The sequence below is a fragment of the Muntiacus reevesi genome, chromosome 3 (genome assembly GCF_963930625.1).
Source record: "Muntiacus reevesi chromosome 3, mMunRee1.1, whole genome shotgun sequence".
Taxonomy (NCBI): Eukaryota; Metazoa; Chordata; class Mammalia; order Artiodactyla; family Cervidae; genus Muntiacus; species Muntiacus reevesi.
Genome location: NC_089251.1, coordinates 264136128 through 264151826, shown reverse-complemented (window position 1 = coordinate 264151826; position 15699 = coordinate 264136128). Strand labels below are relative to the sequence as shown.

The 15699-nt window shown below is 46.4% G+C and overlaps 1 protein-coding gene across 1 annotated transcript in view; it reads right to left on the bottom strand.

Annotated features, from left to right (window-relative positions):
- The window catches only part of MYO7B (myosin VIIB), a 94795-nt gene extending 79618 nt beyond the window's left edge, over window positions 1-15177 (bottom strand). Inside the window, exon 1 of the mRNA XM_065931974.1 lies at window positions 15065-15177. The gene's annotated coding sequence lies outside the window, so the exon portion shown is untranslated. The remainder of the gene's footprint in view (window positions 1-15064) is intronic.
- Between the last annotated feature and the right edge of the window lie 522 nt (window positions 15178-15699).

The window sequence follows — 15699 nt, the reverse complement described above, 5'->3', positions numbered from 1 at the left end:
ATACACCACATGGAGTGCTGAGGGAACCAGCCCCAGAACTTGAGATGCAACATACTTGATCTAAACCTCATGCACCCACAAAACACTGATACCCCCATTTCATTCACGGGACTCATTAATCAGTAGCATAGCTGAAAATTCAGTCTGGACCTGCCTCCTTTCAAACCTGTCTCAGCACCTGGCTGCTTCCGGTACCCAGGGAGCATCAGGCAGGCCTGAGTAGCTGCCCCGTAGTCGGGGAGGGAAGGCGGAGCCCTGATCTCAGGAGAACCCCTGCCCACCACCAGCCCTGTCCTCTCATCCTGACCCAGAGACTGGCTTTTTTGTTCGTCACATACTCCCTTCCTGTAATGCAGACCCGCCCCTGGGAGGAAATTAGGAAATATCTGTTCAGCGAAACAGAGAAGAAAGCCCTTGGAGAGGGTGTCCTTTGACGTTGGCTTTGTCAGATGAGCAAGAATTCACAGTGGAAAGAAAGGGGCATTCTCTAGAGATGCTGTAACTTTAGCAAAGGCAGAGGGAAAAGTACAGAGGATGCGAGGTCAGCATGTTTGGGTTGAGCAGTTGTGGGGAGGTGAGAAAAGTGTCCCGTTGTAGGCAACGGGTAAATGTGACAGAGAGTCTTTGCCTCTTTGTTCTGCTGAACAAAGAATTTTCTCATTCCATTTTTTACTTAGTGCATGGGCATTAACATGTTTATGGCAATATATACCTCCCAGCATTTGTTGAGCACCTAAAAAGTAAAAGGCAATAATCAGACTGAGATTCCTTGAAAGAGCTACAGCTCTTTCAAAGAGAGGCTGGTCCATCTTACCACCTCACATACCCCAGTGAGGTGGCAGGTGGGGAAGAGGCAGGGGGCATTTTCTACCTCTGACTCCCTACTGTGGCCCAGGTCCCTCACTTCTCCCCCCAGCTAGGAGTTTGAGGCCTACCTGTGTTTTTCAGCTCTGTCACGCTCTTTGCCCTCACCCATGCCCCTGACCTCCATGGACATCATCCCTCTCCAGCCTCCAGGATCTGCCCCACAGGTGTTCCCCACCAGTCCTGCCATCCCTGGGGGCTGAACCTGCCGTGTGTCCTGGACTCCCAGACTCCACTGCCTCCACTTCCCACAACTTTCCCTGGTCCTCCCATGACCCAGAACTTCTCCACTCCAAAAGCCACATCCTCCGAGGAGTTCCCTGGCAGTCTACTGGTTAGGACTCCATGCTTCCACTGCAGAGGCCACATCCTCCAACTGCCACTCCCCCGCCCCACCCCAGACCAGCACCAGGCCCTCTGCCAATGGCAACTGTTCCCTCATTTCATCACAACTCCTTGGCTGTTGCTTTTCTCCCCAGTGTATCAGCTATCCTAGCTTCATTTCTATCTCAACCAGCCTGGAAACTGAACTTAAATCTTTTTTGGAACAGAGTAGTTTTGTAGGTACCCATAAATGGAATACAAGCGGTACAAGAAGCTGCACACTCTGTGGTCCCCTCTGTCCACATTCACTCCTGTCCTGTGATTGCTGTTGTATCCTGCTCTCATCTTGCAAAGTCCGAGCACCGAGCTGAGCATTCCAAGGATGGGTCTCACCATCTTGACAAAAGGGGCCAGGGAAATTTCATGACTTGTACCTCCCCTAAGACTTTAGAAATGCTTAGAGATCCTTGAGTAGCCTCTAGTCAGCTCTATCTGCAAAAAAAATCCTTCCAAATTCAAGGCTCCCTCTCAGTAATCACTCTGCAGAACTCCTTGATCTGCATCATTGAAAAAAGAAAGAAGTCACCCTCGGCTTCCAGCTCTGTTCAATCCCTGCCTTTTTCCATACCTGTGAGCACCTAAGGGGTGCCCAGGGAAGGGGCCTCTGACAGCTCCACACTCACCCTTGCAGCCTGCCCTCTCTGGCCACCTCCATCAGGGCTTTTGCTTTATCGATTATTGTGGTGATGAAAATATGCCCACATATTCTTTGACTCTGCTCCCTTCCACAGATGAAGACTCATTCATTCTCCCTACCATGGGTGTGGACTTGGGGACTTCCTTCTAACAAATAGAATAAGATGGGAGTGATAGAGTATAGCTTCCAAGATTTGGGGCTTCCTCCTTGTTCTTTCTAAGATTTCTCAGCCTGGGGAAACTTGCTGCCATGTCATGAGAACACGCAAGCAGCCCCACGGAGGTCTCTAGTTAACAGCCAGTGATCTTGGAAGCATATCTTTCAGCCCTGATCAAGGCTTCAGATGACCAGAGCTCCAGCCAGTGTCCTGACTGCAGCCTTGTTGAGTGTTGAATTGTGTCCACTCCCCCTCTCAAGTTCATAAGTTGAAGTCCTAAGCCCAGCGCCTCACAATGGGACTGTATTTGAAGATAAGGCCTTTAAAGAGGTGGTGAAATTAAACTGAAGTTGTTAGGGTGGGGCGTAATCCGATGTGACTGATATCCTTGTAAGGAGAAAAAGAGATACCAGAGCTGTGTGTGCAAAGGGATGATCATCTGAGGACAGAGTAGCAAGAGGGTAGCTGCCTATAGCCAAGGAGAGGGGCCTCGGGAAAAACCAACCCTCCCAGCGTCTTTGGTTGGGGACTTCTAGTTCCAGAATTGTGAGGACAGAAATGTCTGTTGCTTGAGCTGCCTAGTCGGTGGCATTTTGTTATGGCAACCCCAGAAAAAGAATACAAGTCTCATGAGGGAGCCTTCCCTGGAGGTCCAACAGCTAAGGCTCTGTGCTCTCAGTGCAGTGGGCCTGGTTTTATCCTTGTCAGGGAACTAGATCCCACATGTGGCAACTCAAAAAAAAAAAAAAAAAAAAGAACTCTTACATGCTGCAAATAAGACCTAGTGCAGCCAACAACAGCAAAAACCAACCAACCAAACAAAAAAAAAAAACTCATGAGGGTTCCTGGCTCAGAACCACCCATCTAAGCCACTCCTAGATTTCAGAAATTATGTGGGAAAATAAATATTTGTCATTTTAAGCTGCAAAATTTTGGAGTAATTTGTTATGCAGCAGTAGACAACTAATACAATCACCCCCCTCTCTCACTTCTTTCTACTCTGACTTTTCCTTCCTACATAAAGATGTAAGCTTTGTCTATCTTTTTTTTTAGGGACAAAGGCGGAGTTTGTTTTTATTATAAAAGAAAAAAATTCGGGAATCTTAACCAAGGAAGGGAATATTTTGTACTCAGAGAATAGATACCAGAATACAAAATTACAAGTGTTTGGACTCCAGACCTGTTCCCATCTCCCCCAAGAGTAGAGATGGGAAGGAGACAGCTGACGCAAACAAGCAATTCTATAAAGCAAAACTTAGAACTCCTATAAATATGATTAAAATCTAAGCTTCTGTTTTGCTTTAAAATTTTTTAATGAATCAAAAATCCTGCTTTAGTGACACGATAATGCCACCAGAAAATAAATACAGTACCCCTTTGTCAGCAACATTTTCAAGTTGAAGCTTTGATTATCTTAAAATGAATTTTCTTGGCCTCCTGACCCCCTCCAGATATTGCTTTCCTCTTGTTTCTGTTCCATAGCTGAACTGCCTGAAACAGTTGCCCTGTCTCCACTCTCTCACCCTTCACACCTTCCCAAGCCTTGGGTTGCAGGTACATACCCACCAACACTGCACTGATCCCTCCAGGGACAGCATTGCCCAAGTTAGTGCCAGGAATCTTTCAGCCAAGCCCTGTTGCCTGAGCTCGCCCCTGTGACTTCAGGACTGCATTTCCCCATCTTCCTTTTATTCTGGGGTTCCCCTCAGTCTCCTCCCAGGGCTCTTTCCCCTCACTTTGACCTCTTGGTGTCTGAAGGAGATGCTGATGCGTTCAGTCTGCCTGATATGCTTTTCTCTATTTTCTTTTCAGGAAATTCTCCTACCTTTGCCCAAAATGTTTCTGATAGGGACCGTGAATCATGGTACCTCAGAGATGGGGTGTGAGGCAAGCAAGGGCCAATCACAGGCTTTCCCTGGAATGATCTGAATTGGAACTGGGAATGGTTTTTCCTCTCTAGTCACAAAGTTTTGAAATATAGTTCCAGAACTGCCAGAGGATATGGTCCTAGTGTCACAAAAATAGCTGATAAGAGAGAATAAACCTGGCAGGCCAAGAGGGGATGAAGCAAAGACAGAAATTTTGTGTTTGCATTTTTGCAGTTTGTTATTTGAGCAAAGTCATCTGGACTCTGTCATTGAAATCAAGGAATTCTATCAAACTGGTGGTCCCTATTCTGTTCTCTTTCAGTCTGCCCACTCCCCTTGTGCATGCCCACCCTTTCCCAGGGGCACTGACAGGATCAAAGCACTTGACTGAATTCAATGTCTCTAACCCTCATCTCTACCTGGAACTTTAGATCCACCAACACGCTAATCCCTGGACATCTCCAGCAGATAGGCCATGGGCACAACAAACTCAACATGAATACACATCTCCTCTGTCTTCTAATCTGCTCTTTCCCTTTCATTTCTCATCTCAGTGAATGAAATTATCAATTGTTGAAGAAAACATTTGAGTCATCCTATAATCCTCATATCTGAATGATTGCTAAGATCCAAAGATTTCATCTTTTAAAAGTGTGAGGCTACCAACTACATGTTGTCTACAAGAAACTCACTATAAAGACTGAGATAGACTGAAGATAAATAGACAGAGAAAAAATATACCATGTTAAAACTAATCAAAAGAAAGTTGGAGTAGCTATACTTAATTAAGACAGTGTAGACTTCAGGGCAAGGACAATTATGAGGAATGTAAACAAGAATAACATAAAAATAAAGTGGCATACTCCCAAAGAAGATATAACGTTACCCAACATGTATGTGCCTAATAACAGGGCATCATAATACATGTGGCAAAAACTGGAAAACCTACTAGGAGAAAAAGGTAAATCCAATATTATAGTTGGAGACTTCAACATGCTTTTATCAGTAATTAATGTATTTGGCAGGCATAAAATCAGCAAGGAGATAGTTGAAATGAATAAGATTGTTAGTCAACTGGATCTAATTGAGATTTATAGAATACTTCATCTAACAAAAACAGAATATACCTTCTTCTCAAGTTCACATGGAACATTCACCAAGATAGAACACCTTCTGGGTCATAAACACTCTTGATCAAATTTAAAAAATAAAACCCATATAATGTCTGCTCTTAGACCACAAAGAAATTAAACTATAAATCAAAATAGCTGGAAAATCCCCCAATATTTGGAGATTAAGAAACACAAAGAAATCAAAATCTCAAGAAAAATTCTTAAAGTGTTTTCAATTAAAAGAAAATGAAGACATGAGAGTGTATTAAAAGTTGTGGAATGCAGTGAGAAGTTGCTTAGAAGGAAACTTATAATGCTGAAAGACTATATTAAAAGAGATGAGCGTCCAAATCAAGATGGCAAAGTAAACTCACCTCCCCCCATGAGCACACCAAAAATACATCTTTGTGTGGGAAAATTCTCACAGAAAACTAACTGGAGACTAATAGGAAGACTCCTGTATGACCAAAACTCTAAGAAAGATACAGAGTCTGTGAACTTCCAGATGTTCAAGCTGGTTTTAGAAAAGGCAGAGGAACCAGGGATCAAATTGCCAACATCTGCTGGATCATTGAAAAAGGAAGGGAGTTCCAGAAAAATATCTACTTCTGCTTTGTTAACTATATCAAATCCTTTGACTGTGTGGACCACAACAAACTGTGGAAAATTCTTCAGGAGATGGGCATACCAGACCACCTGACCTGCCTCTTGAGAAATCTGTAAGCAGGTCAGGAAGCAACAGTTAGAACTGGACATGGAACAACAGACTGGTTCCAAACAGGAAAAGGAGTACATCAAGGCTGTATATTGTCAGCCTGCTTATTTAACTTATATGCAGAGTACATCATGAGAAACACTGGGCTGGATGAAGCTGGATCCAAGATCTCTGGGAGAAATATCAATAACCTCAGATATGCAGACGACACCATCCTTATGGCAGAAAGTGAAGAAGAACTAAAGAGCCTCTCGATGAAAGTGAAAGAGGAGAGTGAAAAGTTGGCTGAAAACTCAACATTCAGAAAACTAAGATCATGGCATCTGGTCCCATCACTTCATGGCAAATAGATGGGGAAACAGTGGAAGCATGACAGACTTTATTTTGGGGGGCTCCAAAATCACTGCAGATGGTGACTGCAGCCATGAAATCAAGATGCTTGCTCTTTGGAAGAAAAGTTATGACCAACCTAGACAGCATATTAAAAACCAGAGACATTACTTTGCCAACAAAGATCTATATAGTCAAAGCTATGGTTTTTCCAGTAGTCATGTATATGAGAGTTGGAACATAAAGAAAGTTGAGCACCAAAGAAGCGATGCTTTGAACCATGGTGTTGGAGAAAACTCTTGAGTCCCTTGGACTGCGAGGAGATCAAACCAGTCAATCCTAAAGGAAATCAGTCCTGAATATTCATTGGAAGAACTGATGCTGAATTTGAAATTCCAATACTTTGGCCACCTGATGTGAAAAACTGACTCATTGGAAAAGACCCTGATGCTGGGAAAGATTGAGGGCAGGAGGAGAAGGGGATGACAGAGGATGAGATGGTTGGATGTCATCATTAACTCAATGGGCATGAGTTTGAGCAAGCTCTGGGAGATTGTGAAGGACAGGGAAGCCTGGGATGCTATAGTCCATGGGGTTGCAAAGAGACATTACTGAGGGATTGAACAACAACAACTATTATTGTATTGTCAGTTTCTCTTTTTATGTCTGTTAATACACAGAACTGGGTAGGAAGAATTGATGCTTTTGAACTGTGGTGTTGGAGAAGACTCTTGAGAGTTCCTTGGACTGCAAGGAGATCCAACTAGTCCATCCTAAAGGAGATCAGTCCTGGGTGTTCATTGGAAGGACTGATGTTGAAGCTGAAACTCCAATACTTTGGCCACTTGATGCAAAGAGCTGATTCATTTTAAAAGACCCTGATGTTGGGAAAGATGGAGGGCAGGAGGAGAAGGGGAAGTACTTCTGTGTATTCTTGCCACTGTTTCTTAATATCTTCTGCTTCTGTTAGGTCTATATCATTTCTGCCCTTTATTGTGTCCATCTTTGCATGAAATGTTCCCTTGGTATCTCTAATTTTCTTGAAGAGATCTCTATACTTTCCCATTCTATTGTTTTCCTCTATTTCTTTGCATTATTGCTGAGGAAGGCTTTCTTATCTCTCCTTGCTATTCTTTGGAACTCTGCATTCAAATGGGTATATCTTTCCTTTTCTCCTCTGCCTTTTGCTTCTCTTCTATTCACAGCTATTTGTAAGGCCTCCTTAGACAATCATTTTGCCTTTCGGCATTTCTTTCCCTTGGGAATGGGCTTGATCCCTGCCTCCTGTACAATGTCATGAACCTCTGTCCATAGTTCTTCAGGCACTCCATCTATCAGATTTAATCCCTTGAATCTATTTGTCATTTCACTGTATAATCGTAAGGGGTTTGATTTAGGTCATATCTGAATGATCTAGTGGTTTCCCCTACTTTCTTCAATTTAAGTCTGAATTTGGTAATAAGGAGTTCATAATCTGAGCCACAGTCAGCTCCCAGTCTTGTTTTTGCTGACTGTATAGAGCTTCTCCATCTTTGACTGCAAAGAACATAATCAATCTAATTTCAGTGTTGACCATCTGGTGATGTCCATGTGTAGTCTTCTTTTGTGTTGTTGGAAGAGGGTGTTTGCTATGACCAGTGTGTTTTCTTGGCAAAACTCTGTTACCCTTTGCCCTGCTTCATTCTGTACTCCAAGGACAAATTTGCCTGTTAGTCCAGGTATTTGACTCCCTACTTTTGCATTCCAGTCCCCTATAATGAAAAGGACAGCTTTTTTAGGTGTTAGTTCTAGAAGGTCTTGTACGTCTTCATAGAATCATTCAACTTCAGCTTCTTCAGCATTACTGGTCAGGACATAGACTTGAATTACTGTGATATTGAATGGTTTGCCTTGGAAACAAACGGAGATCATTCTGTCATTTTTGAGATTGCATCCAAGTACTGCATTTCGGACTCTTTTGTTGACTATGATGGCTGCTCCATTTCTTCTAAGGGAGCCTTGCCCACAGTGGTAGATATAATGGTCATCTGAGTTAAATTCACCCATTCCACTCCATTTTAGTTCACTGATTCCTAAAATATCAGTATTCACTCTTGCCATCTCCTGTTTGACTGCTTCCAATTTGCCTTGATTCATGGACCTAACATTCCAGGTTCTTATGCAATATTGCTCTTTACAGCATTGGACTTTACTTCCATCACTAGTCACATCCACAACTGGATGCTGTTTTTGCTTTGGCTCTGTCTCTTCATTCTTTCTGGAGTTATTTCTCCACTCATCTCCAATAGCATATTGGGCACCTATCGACCTGGGGAATTCAGCTTTCAGTGTCTTATCTTTTTGCCTTTTCTAGTCAAGGCTATGGTTTTTCCAGTAGTCATGTATGGATTTGAGGGTTGAACTATAAAGAAGGCTGAGTGCTGAAGAATTGCTGCTGTTGAACTGTGGCTTTGGAGAAGATTCTTGAGAGTCCTTTGAACTGCAAGGAGATCCAACCAGTCCATCCTAAAGGAGATCAGTCCTGGGTGTTCATTGGAGGGACTGATGTTGAAGCTGAAACTCCAATACTTTGGCCACCTGATGAGAAGAGCTGACTCATTTGAAAAACCCTGATGCTGGGAAAGATTGAGGGCAGGAGGAGAAGGGGATGACAGAGGATGAGATGGTTGGGTGGCATCACCGACTCAATGGACATGGGTTTGGGTGGACTCCGGGAGGTGGTAATGGACAGGGAGGCCTGGTGTGCTGCAATTCATGGGGTTGCAAAGAGTCGGATACAACTGAGCGACTGAACTGAACTGAACTGTTCATGGGGTTCTCAAGGCAAGAATACTGAAGTGGTTTGCCATCCCCTTCTCCAGTGGGCCACATTTTGTCAGAGCTATCCACCATGACCCATGCATCTTGGGTGGCCCTACATGGTATGGCTCATAGTTTCACTGAGTTAGACAAGGTTGTGGTCCATGTGATCAGATTGGTTAGTTTCCTGTGATTGTGGTTTTCAGTCTATCTGCCCTCTGATGAAGAAGGGTAAGAGGCTTATGGAAGCTTCCTGATGGGAGGGACTGACCGAGTCAAGTACCATGTCTCTGTACTTGATTCGAAATGAGTTAGGAACACATATACATGCACACATGTACTCACACACAGGCACACACATCTCACATGCAGCAGCTCCTTCTGTATCATCACTTACTTCTGCTTTTTGTGTCATTGTATGTGTTTCTCCCACATTTGTGAGATACTTAGGAGCAAAACCTTGCCTCACTCATTCCATAAAGAATTCACAAAATGTTTGCTGAATGATGGATGGATGGATGGATGGCTAGATGTATGGATAAATGTGTGGATGAGTGGATGGATGGATGAAGAGATGGATGGAAGGAAGGATGGATGGGTGAATGGATGTATGGATAGATGTGAGTGGGTGGATGGATGGATGGATGGGTGGGTGGATGAATAGCTACCAGGAGGATGGAAGCAGCCTGGCACCCATCCCAGGAAGGCAGGTAAGGGGTTTCCTATAAGGTGAAGCCCAGGAGTATTTGCAAGTCCCTGCCCTTTGGAAGTGAGATGTTTCTTCTTAGCTCAGGCCCCGTTGTCCAGCTCTGAGGCTGGTCAATATGAGACTGTGGGGATCAGTGTCCTGCACTGGACCCAGGGTCTGCCTAATCTTAAAAATCAGAATGGGGATGACTATAACTTGAGGGGAGAAGGATAAGCTGCTGGTTCCCAAAGGCCTCCTCAGAGCTTTTGGAAGTCTAAAGCCACACCACCAACATGCATTTCTGGGGCATCATTGAACTGGAGTGTATTTAGGGGGAGTGGTAAGAAATGCTAAAAGGTGAGTGAGAAGGTAGACCTGGGGAGAAAATCAAAGTGCTGCAGGGACCAAAAAGGACCAGAGTAGGCAAGAGGCTGTGTGCTAGGTGGTGTGGGGAGCATATTTCAGGAGATTGGGGTCTAAAAGGCAAAACCCAAATGGAGACTCTGGTCTATGAGCTGCCAGTCCAGAAGGAGCCCTCTCCTGAAGGACTAAAAAGCATTGCCCAAGGCAGGGATACATGCATTTTGGGGCAGAAAGGATTGTTTAACAGAATGAGAACCTTGAAAGGTATGCTATGCCACCAGCTAACTGCCTATACTGCCTATTCTCCACTCCTCCCCTCCAACCCCAAGCCTAAGGTCCCTAGCATGGAATCCATCACTCCAAGGAAAACAAAGCCTGCATGGACTGGTGAAAGCAGAAAGGGCCACTGCTCTGTGGAAGTCAGAACCATCTAGCAGGTGATAAGGAATCTGGGCTGGACCACCCAGTCCAGACAGTTAAGAAAGTCAAATATTAGCAGTTTCATATAGTTCCATCTACATACATATTGATATATGACTGTGTAATAAAAACAAGCTATATTTTATACAATTATGCCATTTTTGCCATGGACTTCCCAGATGGCTCAGTAGTAGAAGTCCACCTGGCAATGCAGGAGACGCAGGCAACTCAGGTTTGATCCCTGGGTCGGGAAGATCCCCTGGAGGAGGAAATGGCAACCCACTCCAATATTCTTGCCTGGAAAATCCCATGGACAGAGGAGTCGGGTAGGCTACGGTCCATAGGGTCACAAAGAGTCGGACATGACTGAGCATGAGCACAAGACTGCCATTTTTGTTTTAAAATATAAGATATATTTTGGGAAGATACATCCTTTTTAGAGGTAATTACGTTAAGCCATTGACAGTGATTTTTCCTGGAAGGGGAATTGGGATAGGGAGCAGAGAGAGATGGGTTTTTCCACATCCAGAGATTGCTTTTGTTATTTATTTTACTGTTCACAGGATTGTCCATGGGCCTGAAATCAGTTCCACCCCTTTCCCACAGTGATGACTACCTGCAAAGATCAGCCACCAAGCTCAGTGACAGAGGGGCGTGGAGGAGCTGATGGAAGGATGCCAGGAATACCTGTGACTGGCCACCCAGGAGGTATATGGAGGTGCCCCAACCTGGAGACACGATCCTCCTGGGTCCTTTTTAGGGGCCTTTCTCTTCTGCCCAGGTGGCACAGGGTGAAGATATAAAGTTTCAGTCCTCTTTCCCATCTTCCTCTAGTGGGCACAGGGGCTGGCCACCCCCACTGCCAAAGCCCTTGCAGTGTGAGACAATGCAAGAACTGGCTCCCCCAGAGGCTGGGTCCTCTTCCCTCCCAGGGAGTCAGAGATGGCAGGCTGACTCTGCTGAAGGGTCGCTCTCAGGGGAATCTCTCTTCCCAGCAGGGCTCTGCTCCCACTCTTGAGGGCCAGTGCACTTGTGGGGAACTCACCAAGCCTGCCAGTCCTCTGCAAAGTCATGAGTCAGTGAATTAAACCACGTTTATAGAGAGGGAGGTGGGAGGGGGGATCGGGATGGGGAATACATGTAAAACTATAAAAAAACAAACAAAAACCCCACGTTTATCCCATCCCCTCTCACACCTGGGTTCAGGTGTTCTCTGGGTCCCTGCAGGTATAGGTGAAGTCCCTGCCTCTCCAGCCCACTCTTCCAGATCTGGCTTAAGAGTCCCCTTGCAGATAGTTAAGGACTTTGAGAAGGTCATGTACATACTGCTGTATTTAAAATGGATAACCAACAAAAACCTATTGTACAGCACAAGGAACTCTGCTCAATGTGCCAGTTATGTGCCAGTCTGGATGGTAGGGAGGTTTGGGGGTGAATGAATACATGCATATGTATGACTGAGTCCCTTCACTGTCCACCTGAAACTATCACAATGTTGTTAATTGGCTATACCCCAATACAAAATATTTTAGGTGTTAAAATAAAAATAACATTAAAAAAAAAAATAGTCCCCTTGCAGCCTCCCTGATGCTGTTCTCAGCCACCCTACCTATTATCTGTCTCTCTCTGGTCCCAGAAGACCCTGGCCAGCCCTCAGGAAGGGCATTCACCACCCTGAATTGAAACCCGTTGTTTATACCTGTCCAGAGAACATTTCTTTTCTTGAGATTCACTTTGGCAAGGTGCTGTCAGCCTGTCTGGAGATATCTTAACAGGGTTGGCCCTTGAGAAGCCCTCCTGAATTTACTTTTTTTTTTTTTTTTTACCAATAGCATTTCTTCATTTGATATCCCCTTCCGGGTATCTCATCAGTGCTTCTTCTCAGAAATGGTCATGTTCTTAACTTGAGGACATTATTATTCTTGTCACTGCTTGTATTTTATTTTTGATCATCTGCCAGAAAGCCCAGAATACATTTGGTAGCTTTGTCTAGCAAATAGACAGGAACCTTTTATGACACTTTTTCCAGCTGCATCATATTTACCTTAATTTTCCTTCATCTTGGTTTCTCATTTCAATGTTGATTCCTCTGTGTTACAAGTATCTCTGTAAGCTATCTCAAAAGGCTCTTGTTTACCTTTTGATTAAGGCAGGAGATGGATGAGAGAGAACTTGACAGATGCATCCATATGTACATGCCAGTACCCCATTGTGCCATGGGCTTTCTCTGTACCCCCTCAGCACTCCATCCCTGGCCCCCAAAACAGAGTAGGGGCTCATAATATACTTAGAGTTTTCAAATAGTAGTTCATCAGTTTAATCTGTACAATAATGCTGCAAGGTAAGTGACGTAGTTCCACCTGACAGTTGGAGAAGCTGAGGCTTCAGGTGCCACCCTTGGTAAGTGGCCATGTCAGGATTTGAACCCATGCTTGTTTGGCTCTGTTTGTTTATTACATTTCACCTCTCTCCCAAGTCTGACATGCTCTGCTCTCTAGACCTGTGAGGTCCACAATGGTAGCCACTAGCCACAGGTGGTGCAGTGGTAAAGAATCTATCTGCCAATGCAGGAGATGCAAGAGACGCGGGTTCTATCCCTAGGTTGAGAAGATCCCCTAGCGTAGGAAATGGCAACCCACTCCAGTCTTCTTGCCTGGAGAATCTCATGGACAGAGGAGCCTGGCAGGCTACAGTGCATGGGGTTGCAAAGAGTCAGACACTTTGAACACAGCACAGCACACAGCCACATGTGGCCATTGAAATTTAAATTAGTCTTAGTTAAAATTTAAAATTCCCCAGGCATGCTGGCTGCACTTTCAGGGCCCTGTAGCCCTGTGTGGCCAGTGGCTACTGTATCAGTATGGAAGAGAACGCCATTCTCAGCACAGAAAGAGCATTTCCTGCAGCCTCCTTACACCTGCACTAGGGTCCTGCCAGGAGCCAGCAGTGCCCAGGCTGGACTTGTACTTTCTTTCCTCTGCATCTTCAGGATATTCTTTTCTCAGCCTGGGCATCCTAGCCCTCCAGCATCATCATCAAGCCATCCTTGCCTTCGCAGCCTGCTTCAGTCCCTCCCCCTTCCCCACCCATCCTGGGCCCCAGAAACCTCCACCTCTGACTTCCTGATGCCTGAGGTCTGTGCCTCCAGGTGGGTGACTTTTCTTTGGCACAGCCTCACCTCACCCACCCAATAGTATAGAAAGGAGACACATGCTGCTTGATTAATTGAGGGGGAAGACAAGAGAGTGTAACATGAAAATCGACTATAAAACATGACTTTGTTCCAACCTCTATTTGTCACTCATGACTCCACTCCTCCATACAGCTCTCTGCCCAGGGCCTCCTCTCCTCCAGGGGCAAGAGAAACTGTGAGCAGGTCCCACCTGTGCCCTCAAGGTGGTCATATCCAGTGGCTTTGGGCGAAGGATTTACCCTTCATCTCAATGTCCTCTGTTGTGAAAAATGTCCTATAATTCCTGCTGTTCTTCCCTGGAGGGCTTGCCACCGGGACTGAGAATGTAGAAGCAAGGGCCTTCATATGACATGAAAAGCTCTCAATTATAAGAAAGTAGCTGGGAAATTGGGAAATGTGCACCCCTGCTGTGTCACCCTTACATAGAGCTGTAACTCCCACCCCCACTGTAAGGCGTTTTGAAGTGGGGGTGCAGCAGGGCCCAAGACCCACAAGGACAGCTTCCCGGGAGAAGGCAGTGAGGGCCAGCGTTCAGCTCTCAGTGGGCTCAGAGAGGCAGGGGTGACACTGAACTGAGGGGCTGTGAGCAAACTTTCCTTGGGGGCTTGTGCTCTAGGTCAATAGCTGCACAGAGTTTTGGTTTTCTTCAAAATAAAACCCTGAATGGAGTTCAGGTTGAACAACGTTTAAGTCCAGAGTTAAAGGGTGGAGACTGAGGGGAAGGCCTGGCTGTGGGGCTAGGAGGTTCAGGATGGGCCCCATCCCAGCCTGTGTCTGTGTCAGTTTCCCTCCTGTGAGAAGTGAGGACGGCGCCCACAGCCCTGACAGCTCGAGGGAGAGCCAGGGAGTATTCCTCCTCTCAGAACGCCATCCCGCCACAGCCCAGCACCCCACCCAGGGGAGGCTTTGAGACCTGGCAGGCAGGATCCTGCCTTACTCTGGGGCGCAAGCTAATCAGAGGTAATGAACACGCTGGTCCACAATTGTCCAAGAAGGTAGGTGGTAGCTCAGGTCAGTCTGGGCCTGGGCATCAATTCCCCCTTTGCTTCTTCCTGTGGGCACTTCATCTCTCATGGACGTCAGTTTCCTCGTCCATGAAACAGGCAATAACACCCCAAGTGTGGGGAAAAGGCACATACGACATGGCTGACATTGCCAGGTACCCAGGCCTGGGGGCCGAGGCTCCACACCTCCTGAGGCCCCCTGAGGCCCCCCTGCTGGGAGAAGGCAGCCCCCACACCTGCCCCCCCCCACTCTTGCACCTACCTTCCTAGAGCAGAGGCCCACCACACCCCCTCCTCCTGCTCAGGCCTAGCAGCCCTGCAGCTGCTGGGATGGATCTCTGGGCTGGGGTTCCAGGCTCTGGAAAGGGCTCTCGCGCTCCCTCCTCTTCATCTTGTTCCCTGCCGTGCCTTCCCAAGGCTGTGACTCCCAATCCACCCCCTGCGCAAAGGCCCTCCTCCCACCCTCCCAGCTGGCAGAACGCAGGCTCGGGGCAACCAGCCCACGGAGAAGGCCCCGCAAGTGCCCTTACCTTGTCAGGGTAGGGGTCTTGTTGCTTGCCTTCCCTTCCACCCAGGCCCTCTGAAAGAAGCTGGGCAGAAACCAGTGCCAGGGCTCTGGGTGTGTCGGAGCGCACGAAAGAGGAGGAAGAGGAGGAAGGGCCCCAAGAGGAAATGGCTGAGTCCTCTGGGCCCGCGTAATTTATGACAGGACTTTGTCCCTGAGCTCCAGGCACACCCACTCCCACGGGGCTCCTGCGGCCCCAGCTAGCAGAGCCTCAGAGCAGTCCAATCTTTAACCCTGGCCTCTTCGTCAGTCTCTGTGGGCCATGAGAACTTGATTGTGTGCACCTGTTGCTACAGCCAGACAAATCCCCTGGTGCCCATCCATCCAGGGAGCTGAGCATCTCTCCAGGTATCACAGGAACTCCAAGGCTGCCTATGCAGGAGTTCTACTCCCAAACCCCCTGTCCTAGTTGGGAGCACACACAGGAGAGGCCAGAGAGCTTTGCACCAGAGCTAAAGGCCACTGGGGCACCTAGATTCCCAGTACCGTCCCTGGGAGCAGAGGGGGCTGACTTGTGCTGGGACTTGAATAAAGGGGGATTTTTGTGATAAGGCAAATACAGATCCTTTGGAAGGAAAAAGCATGCAGCAGTGCACCCTG